Raw genomic sequence first — 9,821 nt, 5'->3', positions numbered from 1 at the left:
ACAACAGGTCCATCAGTAAAGACAAGGGCATACAGTGACATGTAGCCGTTAATACTGTACCTGGTATGTGGTTCATGGTTTTCAGTAGTTGTGATCCAGACATTTTAGAATCTAAAAACAATCACAACTCAAGAGTTTTTCTTTTTAATTTAAGAAATGTACATGATTGAATACAGTAGCTTGGCCTAAAATCTATAAGCTAATATCCAGTGCTCCGCATATCACTGAGTGTGACACTGACTGTCATTCTGTCAAAGGCACAGGGTCAGGGTCACCTCTGTGCTGAGAAGCCCAGTGCTGTGTGAGTATTGGGAAATACTGTTTCGAAGTTCCCTGTTCTGGTGGGATATGTCACATCAGCGGTGAGGCTGAGCACCCACACAGTCTTCCGTATAAGAGCTAGAGGGCAGAAGTAATGTAAAGCCCCACATCTGTTGCTTCAGTTCACTGCTTGGATGACTTACTACCTCCCATAGGTAAATGTCTTTCACTCTTGCTATGAAAGTGCAGTGAGGAACATTTATTTCAGTATAACATTGATTTCAGTATAGAAACTGGCTGATTCGCCACACAGCAGGATGTACTCCCATAGATAAATGTCTTTCACTTTTACTATGAGAGTGTGGTGAGGAACACTCATTTCAATATTGAAACCGGCTGATTCGCCACACCAGGATGTAGACCATGCCAGAAAGCAATGCTTAGTTTTGTGGCCTTTCATGTTAGTCTGCTATATCTTTCAGAGGGAAAGATACCATGTTTTTGGATATAAAACAATCTAGAATTATTCCAGAAAAAAATTCCACATTCCCCCTTTGCAGAATGACTTGGTAAACTAGAAAAATTAAGATTAGCAACTTGCATGAATGCACCAGGCCGGAGAAGATGGAATACACCAAAAATTACAGAAATAAAATGTTATCATATTGTCAAAGTTAGTTTGTTGGACTCTGAGGGTCAAATAAATCTGTAAAACTCACCAGAGAAGGGCCTTTCAATTTTGTTGACGATCATCAAAGTATTATCCTTGGATTTCTAGTAAGTATTCTACAATCAGATGCAGACCTTTGCTGCACCTCCTTATCTTCCAAATCCCTATGGATTTTTTTTGTGGGGGGTAATGAGGGGAGATCCAGCCAATACATTTGTTTTGACAAATGTAATATTAAATACATTTGAGAATATAATCAAATACAGCTGAGACGCTCTGAATAACCAAGTAGTGTTAGAAACAAACCACATAGCCTTACGATTCACTATAGTGTACAGAGGCCTCCCAAGGCAGATAGACTAATGTTATTGATATGGTGGTCTTGGAGGAAATGTAGCACTCTATAGATATTACTTTCTGCTGGGTCCTTTATGTGGAGTAGGTTTGGTGGCCCAAGCTGCTATTAAAAATAAATGTAACAGTAATTAATTTCTATAATGACATTTTAATGATTTTAAGTCATACAATAAGTGTACTAATATTGTGTAAGATGAGAGTGGTATATATCACCCAGGACTTCGTGAATGTAATCAAAATCAAGTGTTTTATAAATCTATAATACTGTAAATGTGGTTTAGTTTCATTATCTGAAAATAAGCTTTATAATGACCCCCCCATTGAGAATATTATTGAATCGTACAGAGTTTTATTGTGAAATGAGTTTATATAAACATATATAAATATATATGTAAAACACATAATATGCAAATATATACGTATATTACATGGTATGCCATTAAGGATTAGAGGCATGTTGGCTATTTATGAAAAGAGTGAATCTCACAGGTCAAATGACCACTGAAATATGCTGAAATTTCTCTAGTTTTTCTTGGAGAATGTAAACTTCCCTAGGAACTTTTCTTTCCCTGAAACTTGCTATGCAAACTAAGGAAATACAAACACAAAATGACTATCAGTAAGAGGATCTAGAAGAGGAACTGAATCCATTTAAAATCTGCCTTGAGCGGCAGACAGGTGTTTTATTGAAAGTATCACCTGTAGCTGCCTGCCTCTCATGAGTGATGGGATAAAAGATTGCTGTTGAATTCTAAAGTCAGAGTCCTAGTGGTAAAACTACAAACGGCTGTTGTCACTGGTATCACAAAGGAGTTTGTTCTCTATATCCTTCACCTGTGATTTCTGCCAGGCAAGGCAGAGGGTGTCTGAAGTCATAAGTTGCTATAGGTGATATTACACATTCAATTGACTAGAACAAGGAGCAACCTATTATTTCATTAAGTGTTACTCTGAATGAATCTGCGCATTGGATCAACATTTTATCACTCTCCCCACTGTGTGATGGTCTCGTCCAGTTTACAAGGGCCTGAGAAAAAAGAGTGAACAGCTACAACCACAGTACCAAGGAATCCAGTGACAACTGCTGGCCTCCATATGCATCTGCCTACATGTGCACATACACATAAAATGTATACATACACGCATATACACAGACACACTCAAATACACATACACACAGCAAAATAAAAGTAAATTTAAATATTTCTATAAGTGATAGACAATGATAGATATGATTAATATGGCAAAGCAGGAATGAAGGACAATTAAATCAGGTTCTGGTTGCTTTGTGCGACTCTTTCAATCTGTACAATACTTAAAAAGTGTCATATGTAAATATCCATTCTGTGTGTTCAGTGTACTTGCCAGGCCAATATCAGGAATGTTTATTTTGTTCTCTACTGAGTATTTCCCCTTCGAAGAGAAGTGGCTAAAATAGTTGGAATGTGCACACGTTACATGTGAAATTCTATGGATACAAAACAGTGATTACGGTTTCTCTATTTTGCCCTCTAGAATATATTTGTTCCAAGGCCAGTGATCTGTTCTGGGATAGCTTGTGATTCTATGGATAATTCAGAGAATTCTTCATTCTATTCTATTCAAAGTCTACAATGGAAAACTCTTATTGTACTTCTGTTAATTCACTCTGGAATTTATCTTTACAGATTATAAAATTTCAGTTTGATGTTCGGCTGCCTAATAAACCATCTAGATATTAGTTCCTTCCACCCACTTATTGAATAAAGCCAGGAAAAGAATATCATATTTAAATTAAGAATTTAATTACTTGGATAAAATATGTATTGATATGTAAGACCCAGGTTTCTTTTCTTAGGAAAGTTTCTTTCATGTTTCTAAGCATTTAAAATTTTTCTCTATACCAGTTCTTGTTTTCTTAGTGTGACCAGCAAAATTTTAGATGTTTATACTTTTGCAAAGGTGCATGTACTTTAGAAAATATTTAAAACTGAAGAAATATTTTATTATTAATATTCTTATATTTCCCCCAGTTTTTCTTCCATGTTGTTTTCACTAACTTAGTCTTTACCAGTCTGTCAATAAATATTATATTCTACATACTTTACAATTCTGAAAGATATCTTAGCCAGAAAAGTTACACCAGATAAGCTTCATATCTTTTCTAGTTAACTATAATGACTCTTAACTAAATTAAATAATTTATTTGGCTGAAAAATAAATTAATAAGTTACTAATTATTGAGTTAATAATAAAACTAAATAAATATAAAATAGAAAACATTTTAATTTGTATAGATGATAAGTGTATGTGAAACATTTTAAGCAGTTTATAATAATTGTAGGTATTGCATGCATGCATAGACATGTAATTATCCATGTAAATCAACTGATATGTTGTTACACACGTAAGTCCTTATTACATTAGCTTGGCCTTCATGAGGATGGTTTTGTTAAATCTATGTGTCTTTCATGTGAAGGCTAGTCACTAAATATGTTGAACATTTTCACTATACACAGAAAACTCAATTCTGAAATAAAAATTGTATTGATAATAGAGAAAAATTCTCTGTTGCTTAAAACGCTGAACTCAATCTCTGATTTCCTCTTTATGACGACTTACTTATGATACATAGTAGTATATTCACAAAGCCAAACTATGTTATCCTGAATATATCAGTAAGATATATGTTTATTATATTTAATAACTAGAATATATTTGATTTTCTAAACTTTAAAGATATATTCAAACTGACAGTTTATCAGCATCTTTACAGATACAAGAATTAAAATACTAAAACTTGGAGAATGTTCCTTGTTAGAAAATAATCTGGATAGGTAAACCAGTTTAAATGAAAGTTCATTTGATAAATTATTTTCAGATAATCAGAGCAACAATAAATAGTGAGGAGCCTGTGCTTGGTACAGAAAGGTTCTAATCGTACACAACTGCATAAGCTGAAGGACCCAAAATGGCCTAGCGGACAATCTCAGTTATAATCTGAACTCTTTAATAGCAAAACACACTATGAGGAAGTATTGCAAATTTAAAAATCTGTTATCAAGGAGTGAGGCAAAAGCCAATAGCTATTTTGGAAAACATAAAGAATCACAAAATTCCTAGCCATGATAAATACTGTAGATGGAATAAAAGTAATACACACATAAAAAGATGTGCTGAGATATTTGATTTTAAGACATGAAAAAAAACTAGATTCAGTATGAAATGTTTATTATATCGATTGTGGGAAAGTTTATAAATGGGCACACCAAAGATTCACTTTCTAACAATGTATCTCAATAAAGCATAACTTTATTTATCAGAGAACTGTCTCCAGCAAATGTGTGAGCTAGCGATATATGCAAGACAGTGTCTGGGTGTCTTCAACCTAAAGAAAGTTGGAGGCAAGTGTCAGAGGGAAAACTAGCTGGTGGTCCTGCAGGATACTCCTGAGATTATACTGGACAGCCCTGCTCCAGCTGCCAAGACTGACACTCTTAAAGATGATCATTATCGATCAAGGAATCTGTTCTGAATTAAATACTCCCACTGTCAATCAGGGGAACAGAAAGTCTACAGAGAGTAGAACCACAGCAATAAATCATCTTTTTATCTTTTATTCAGTGTCTGGGTGCTCCCTCTGCTCTTTCTCCAAGTAAAATTGATGTCCTTGAAAATACACATGAATTTTTGAATTATAAACCCTGAAATAACTACTAACACAGGTTGGCTTTGTGTTGAAGAAACTTCTCAGTGAGTGTTTATAGAATTGTAGTCAATTCTAAAACAAACAAACTCTATACTAATTGATGAACCTGATATTGACAATGTACAGAGAAAGGGGAAAAACATCCCACAATTTAAATTATTTTTCCATCACGTTTAAACATGTTCTTATGACCCAGTGGTACTTTTTTATTTATTTTTAAGTCAAGCCTTTTGGAAAGAGTGCCAAAATGTTGCAGAATTAATATAAAGCATTCTTTCTTAAAATTTCAAATAGTAATAGGTAGCACCCTCTCTAGTGTCTAAAGAATATGCAAAGTATAAACCAGCCATTTAATTCAACCAATATTTGCTTATATTTCTTAAGAATCCCAGGAGATGCTTAAGGTTTCATACAGGGCTACTAAGGAATACTCCAGAATTATACTTTCCAGGAAGTAAGAAAGAAAAAGTAAAGCAGGAAGATAATGGAAAACATCAGTAAAGCCACAATTTTGGTATTTTAAAAGCACTTATTTTTTCACTCACCTCTGAGCCACTTGTATTTAATTATGAATGCTGGCTACCAGACTCTTTAGCATTTATCAGAATCTGATAATTTTCAATAGACAAAATTATAGATATTTCCAAATCCTATCACAGCTACTGCCAGTATCTTGAAATATTGCTGGGTAATAGAATAATAATTAGACTCATGATTAGATCTTATTACTTAGTGAACTAATTAAGATGCAAGTATATCAGCATGCTCAGTTTTTGCAAAATATAACAATTGCTTATCTAATGAATCTATTGAAATATTTGGCTCTCTGTTGTCTTCTAGTTAGATGGTTATTTGGTAGCTGTCTTTACTATTATGTAATGCTCTTTATTGCAAACATCGTAAATTCAAGAAGGGTAAGAAGGCACTGTTTTAACTGACAACACACACACACACACACGTGCACAATTGTATACTATATTTAAAAGCCAGACAGTTAGGAAGGGTATGAATTCAAGATGTCCTTCCAAAACTCAAATTTGGAAGACTGGTCCCCAGGTGATAGACTTGATGAAAGGTAGCATATTTTAAAGTTGGATCCAAGGCAAAAAAAGCTAGTGTCACTGGGTATGTTTTGAGATGTGTATTTGGATACTAGTTCTTTCCTCCTTTGTCAGTTGCTTCCTGGACACTAGGAGGTGGCCATCACTGTCTGGTACACACTCTCATGTTACACTGCTCATCCACATACCTAAGAGTAACTGAACCGATCATAGAATGAAACTTTCAAAATAGGGATCCACAGGAACACTTTGCTCCTTTAAAGTTATTATCTCAGGCATTCTGTCCTTGGGGAAGAAAAGTATCATTATTATAATAAAAATAATACTTGCATCAGACATAAACATCAATGTTAATGAGTCCATGCAAATGAAAAGGAGCTGTGTGTATAGTCTGTGGTCAGTTAATATTTATGCTACATGGCAGCTACCCACGGATGCTAGAGTGTTCACATTACTTTGGAAAATTGCATCGATCTTAAAACAAGGTGGTATATGTGGAGTCTCTAATCCTACAGGTGAATTGCAAGTGCAAAAAAACAAAAGGCCACTAAGAAATACTTGTGACGGGGCATCTGGATTTTATACGTGGATTATTATTCCACTAAAAATATTACTAGAGTCAATGCCTGTGGTATATATAGACCAAGCTCCAATCCCCTTGTTTCCAAAGTATGGAGGTCATATGGATTTTGAATAAACCACATGTCAAATAGGTAATATAATTTCAAACGCATCTCTGATTCTTAGAGTGGTCCAGAGCCCTGTGTCTACATTACCTAATTTACCTAATTTTCATCATGCTAACTATCACCTGAGAACAAGTTTAGTCTCTTCTCTTATTTAATAAATAAGATAGTTAATAAATATGAAATCAGAGAGGAATTATTTATTTGATACCTTAAATTAGTAGAGCACTGCAGCCTCAGTCTCTCAGATTCTAGAATTCATTGTCTTGGCTTCTCAGGGAGTTTTATTCAGTATTTCAGTCAAGGGATGCTTGGGCTGCTCACAGCTCAATGAGAAGCTGCATCAGAAAGATATAACATCAAATGAGAAGGCACAGTAAACTGCAAGGCCTGATAGGTAGGCATCCCTGTAGAGAAATATAGGACTAGTGGAAAGATGGGATTTCTGTTCTGACCTGTCCTTCATGCTCAAGATCATTCAACAGATTTAGAGTTTTGTTTTTTTTTTTTTGTAATATATTGAATGTATTGTATCGATAGCACCATCTGGGTAGAGGGCACAAAAACAACTTATTAATGGGATATCTTTGTCCTCTCCACTGAGACTTATCTAGTCCAAAATTGAGAGATCTTGGTTGGTTCTATTTATTTTAAATAATTCCATTAATCTAACCAGTTGTGCTTTGATACTTCTCAATTGTGGGTAGGGCTAGGTTATGAACGAATTACTTGGGTGTATATGTAAACTGTGTTTGTAGCATATAGAATGACTCTGGAAGGACTGAGTAAGAAAGGAGTTAGTGTCTGAAATGGTAATGCATGAACACGACCACAGTATTCTAGAGTCAGAAGCAACAGGGTAGCTGTCAAAACCTGATCTATATAGTATATTCCATGCCTGGCAGAGGTATACACACACACACACAGAAGCAAACACACATACACACGTGTGCTCATATATGCACATTCACACATGTGTACACACAAGAACATACACATGCATGCATACCCACACACACACATGACACACACAGGCATACACATACACCATTCTTTGGGGTGAGCTTTCAAGGAGGAAGGAAATATAGGTATGAATGAGGAAGGGAGTTAGAGAAGAGGAGAAGGAAGAGAAGATATTGATAGAGAAAGAGAAGGGAGAGCAAGCAAGCAAACAGCCAAGGGTTAGACATGGTAACAAATGTCTGTAACCCTCACACTCTGGAAGTGGAGACAGAGTATAAAGTCAGCCTTGGCTAAATAGCAAATTTAAAGTCAGCTTGGGGCCTCCTAAAACTGTCTTTTTCTTCTATGCACATAAAGGCCTCAGTGTTAAACGATGAAAGAGTACAGTTATTAGTGAATTTAGCTGGCTTTGAAAGCTTACAGATTTGTAAAGGTTTTCTATCAGAAAACATAAAATGTACAATATGTCTTTATGGATTTTTCAAGTGTTGCCCAGATTTAATACTTTCAGATGTTCTTTTGGAGTCATCTGTAATAGTTAAGTTTTACCACCAAGTCCGTTTTCTGTGAGACATTCTTAGAACATGCTAAGTGACTAAAAGCAAAGGAGAAACATATTCTAGTTTCTTCATTTGCCCACTTGTATAATACGGTATCATTAACAACTGGCATGAGCTAATTTCAATTAAATATCAATTATCCTATCATGATATTTTGGTGAGCCACATAGTATTCATAAAGGTAACATCAGAATCATCAAATATTTAGGATGGAATTTTCTTTCTTGTCACAAAGGTCTGCTTCTAAAGAGTGAGGAGAAAAACACTTAAAGACAGATATGTGTCCAAAGATCAACTTCTGAAAATAACTAGCAATGGTGTTTTGGATGTTGTCATAGTTTGAAAAAGAATGGTCCTGAAAGCTCATCTATTTAGATACTTAGTCACCAAGGTTGCCACTATTTAAAAGGGTAGAAGAATTAGGAGGTGTGGCCTTGTTGGAGGAAGTGTTTCCCTGAGGGATGAGCTTTGAGGTTTCCAAAGCCTATGCCAAGCTCAGAGTCTTGCTTTCAGTCTACAGATCAGCAGGCAGCTCTCAGCTATTGCTCTAGCACTATGATTGCCTTCCACCACGCTCCCTGCCATGATGATAATGCACTAAAATCTCTGAAGCTGTAAGGAAGCCCCAATTAAATACTTTCTTCCATAAGCACATTACTAGGTCCTGAGTCAAAGAACCATTGTTTGCCTTTAACACATAAAACATCTGACTGTAGCTTGATAAGTCAGGAAGTCACTTTTCTTTCTTTATAATGGGGATGTATCTTCTTTTGGCGAAGAGTAATTTTGAGTGGTAGTGCAATTATTATTCCCTAGTCTGATGACTATATTAAATGAATACTTTCATATGGCTCAGTAAATCAGAAGCCACTGAAAACGGTGGCTCTTCTGTGTCTGCAGCAAACTTGAACTAGTGATTTTAAAAATAGGCCAGCCTCAGCTAGTTTATAAACTGGGAGTTGACTTCTAAAGATTGTAGTTCATTGTCTTTAGGTAGTGGCAGGACAATCCCATTGAAGGCACATGGCTAGACATGTGGTGTCCTGACAGACTTTATGAGACTGGAAATCACAAAGACCTACATGCTACAAAGAGATGAGAACAGTCAGTGACATGGCTTATGCTAGCTGGTGAATTATGTGTTTAGTACTTGCTTTTATTGTTGCTATATCCAAATGCCTGGCATTAAGCAATTTTAGTAATGTATATTTTGGCTCACAGTTCCATGGGGTACAGTCCCTTGTGGAACAGAAGCCAGAGATTCAGGAGCAGAAGTCTGTTTGGTCACATTACATTGTTTTTTGGGAAAGCAGAGAGAATAGATAATAGGCCTGGCTGTAAAACCTCAAGATCAGGCTTCAGTGACCTACCTACTCCATTGAAATTATATGACTTGAAGGTTCTACAATCTTCCAAAACAGTGCCACTAACTAGAAGACACATGTTAAAGTGAATGAGCCTATGGGGAAATTTTCATATTAAAACCATCAATGTGGAAAAATTCATTTTTCTCCCTTCCTTCCTTCCTTCCTTCCTTCCTTCCTTCCTTCCTTCCTTCCTTCCTTCCTTCCTTCC

The sequence above is a fragment of the Grammomys surdaster genome, unplaced genomic scaffold (genome assembly GCF_004785775.1).
Source record: "Grammomys surdaster isolate TR1022 unplaced genomic scaffold, NIH_TR_1.0 367, whole genome shotgun sequence".
NCBI classification, from domain to species: Eukaryota; Metazoa; Chordata; class Mammalia; order Rodentia; family Muridae; genus Grammomys; species Grammomys surdaster.
This window is presented reverse-complemented; position numbering follows the sequence as displayed.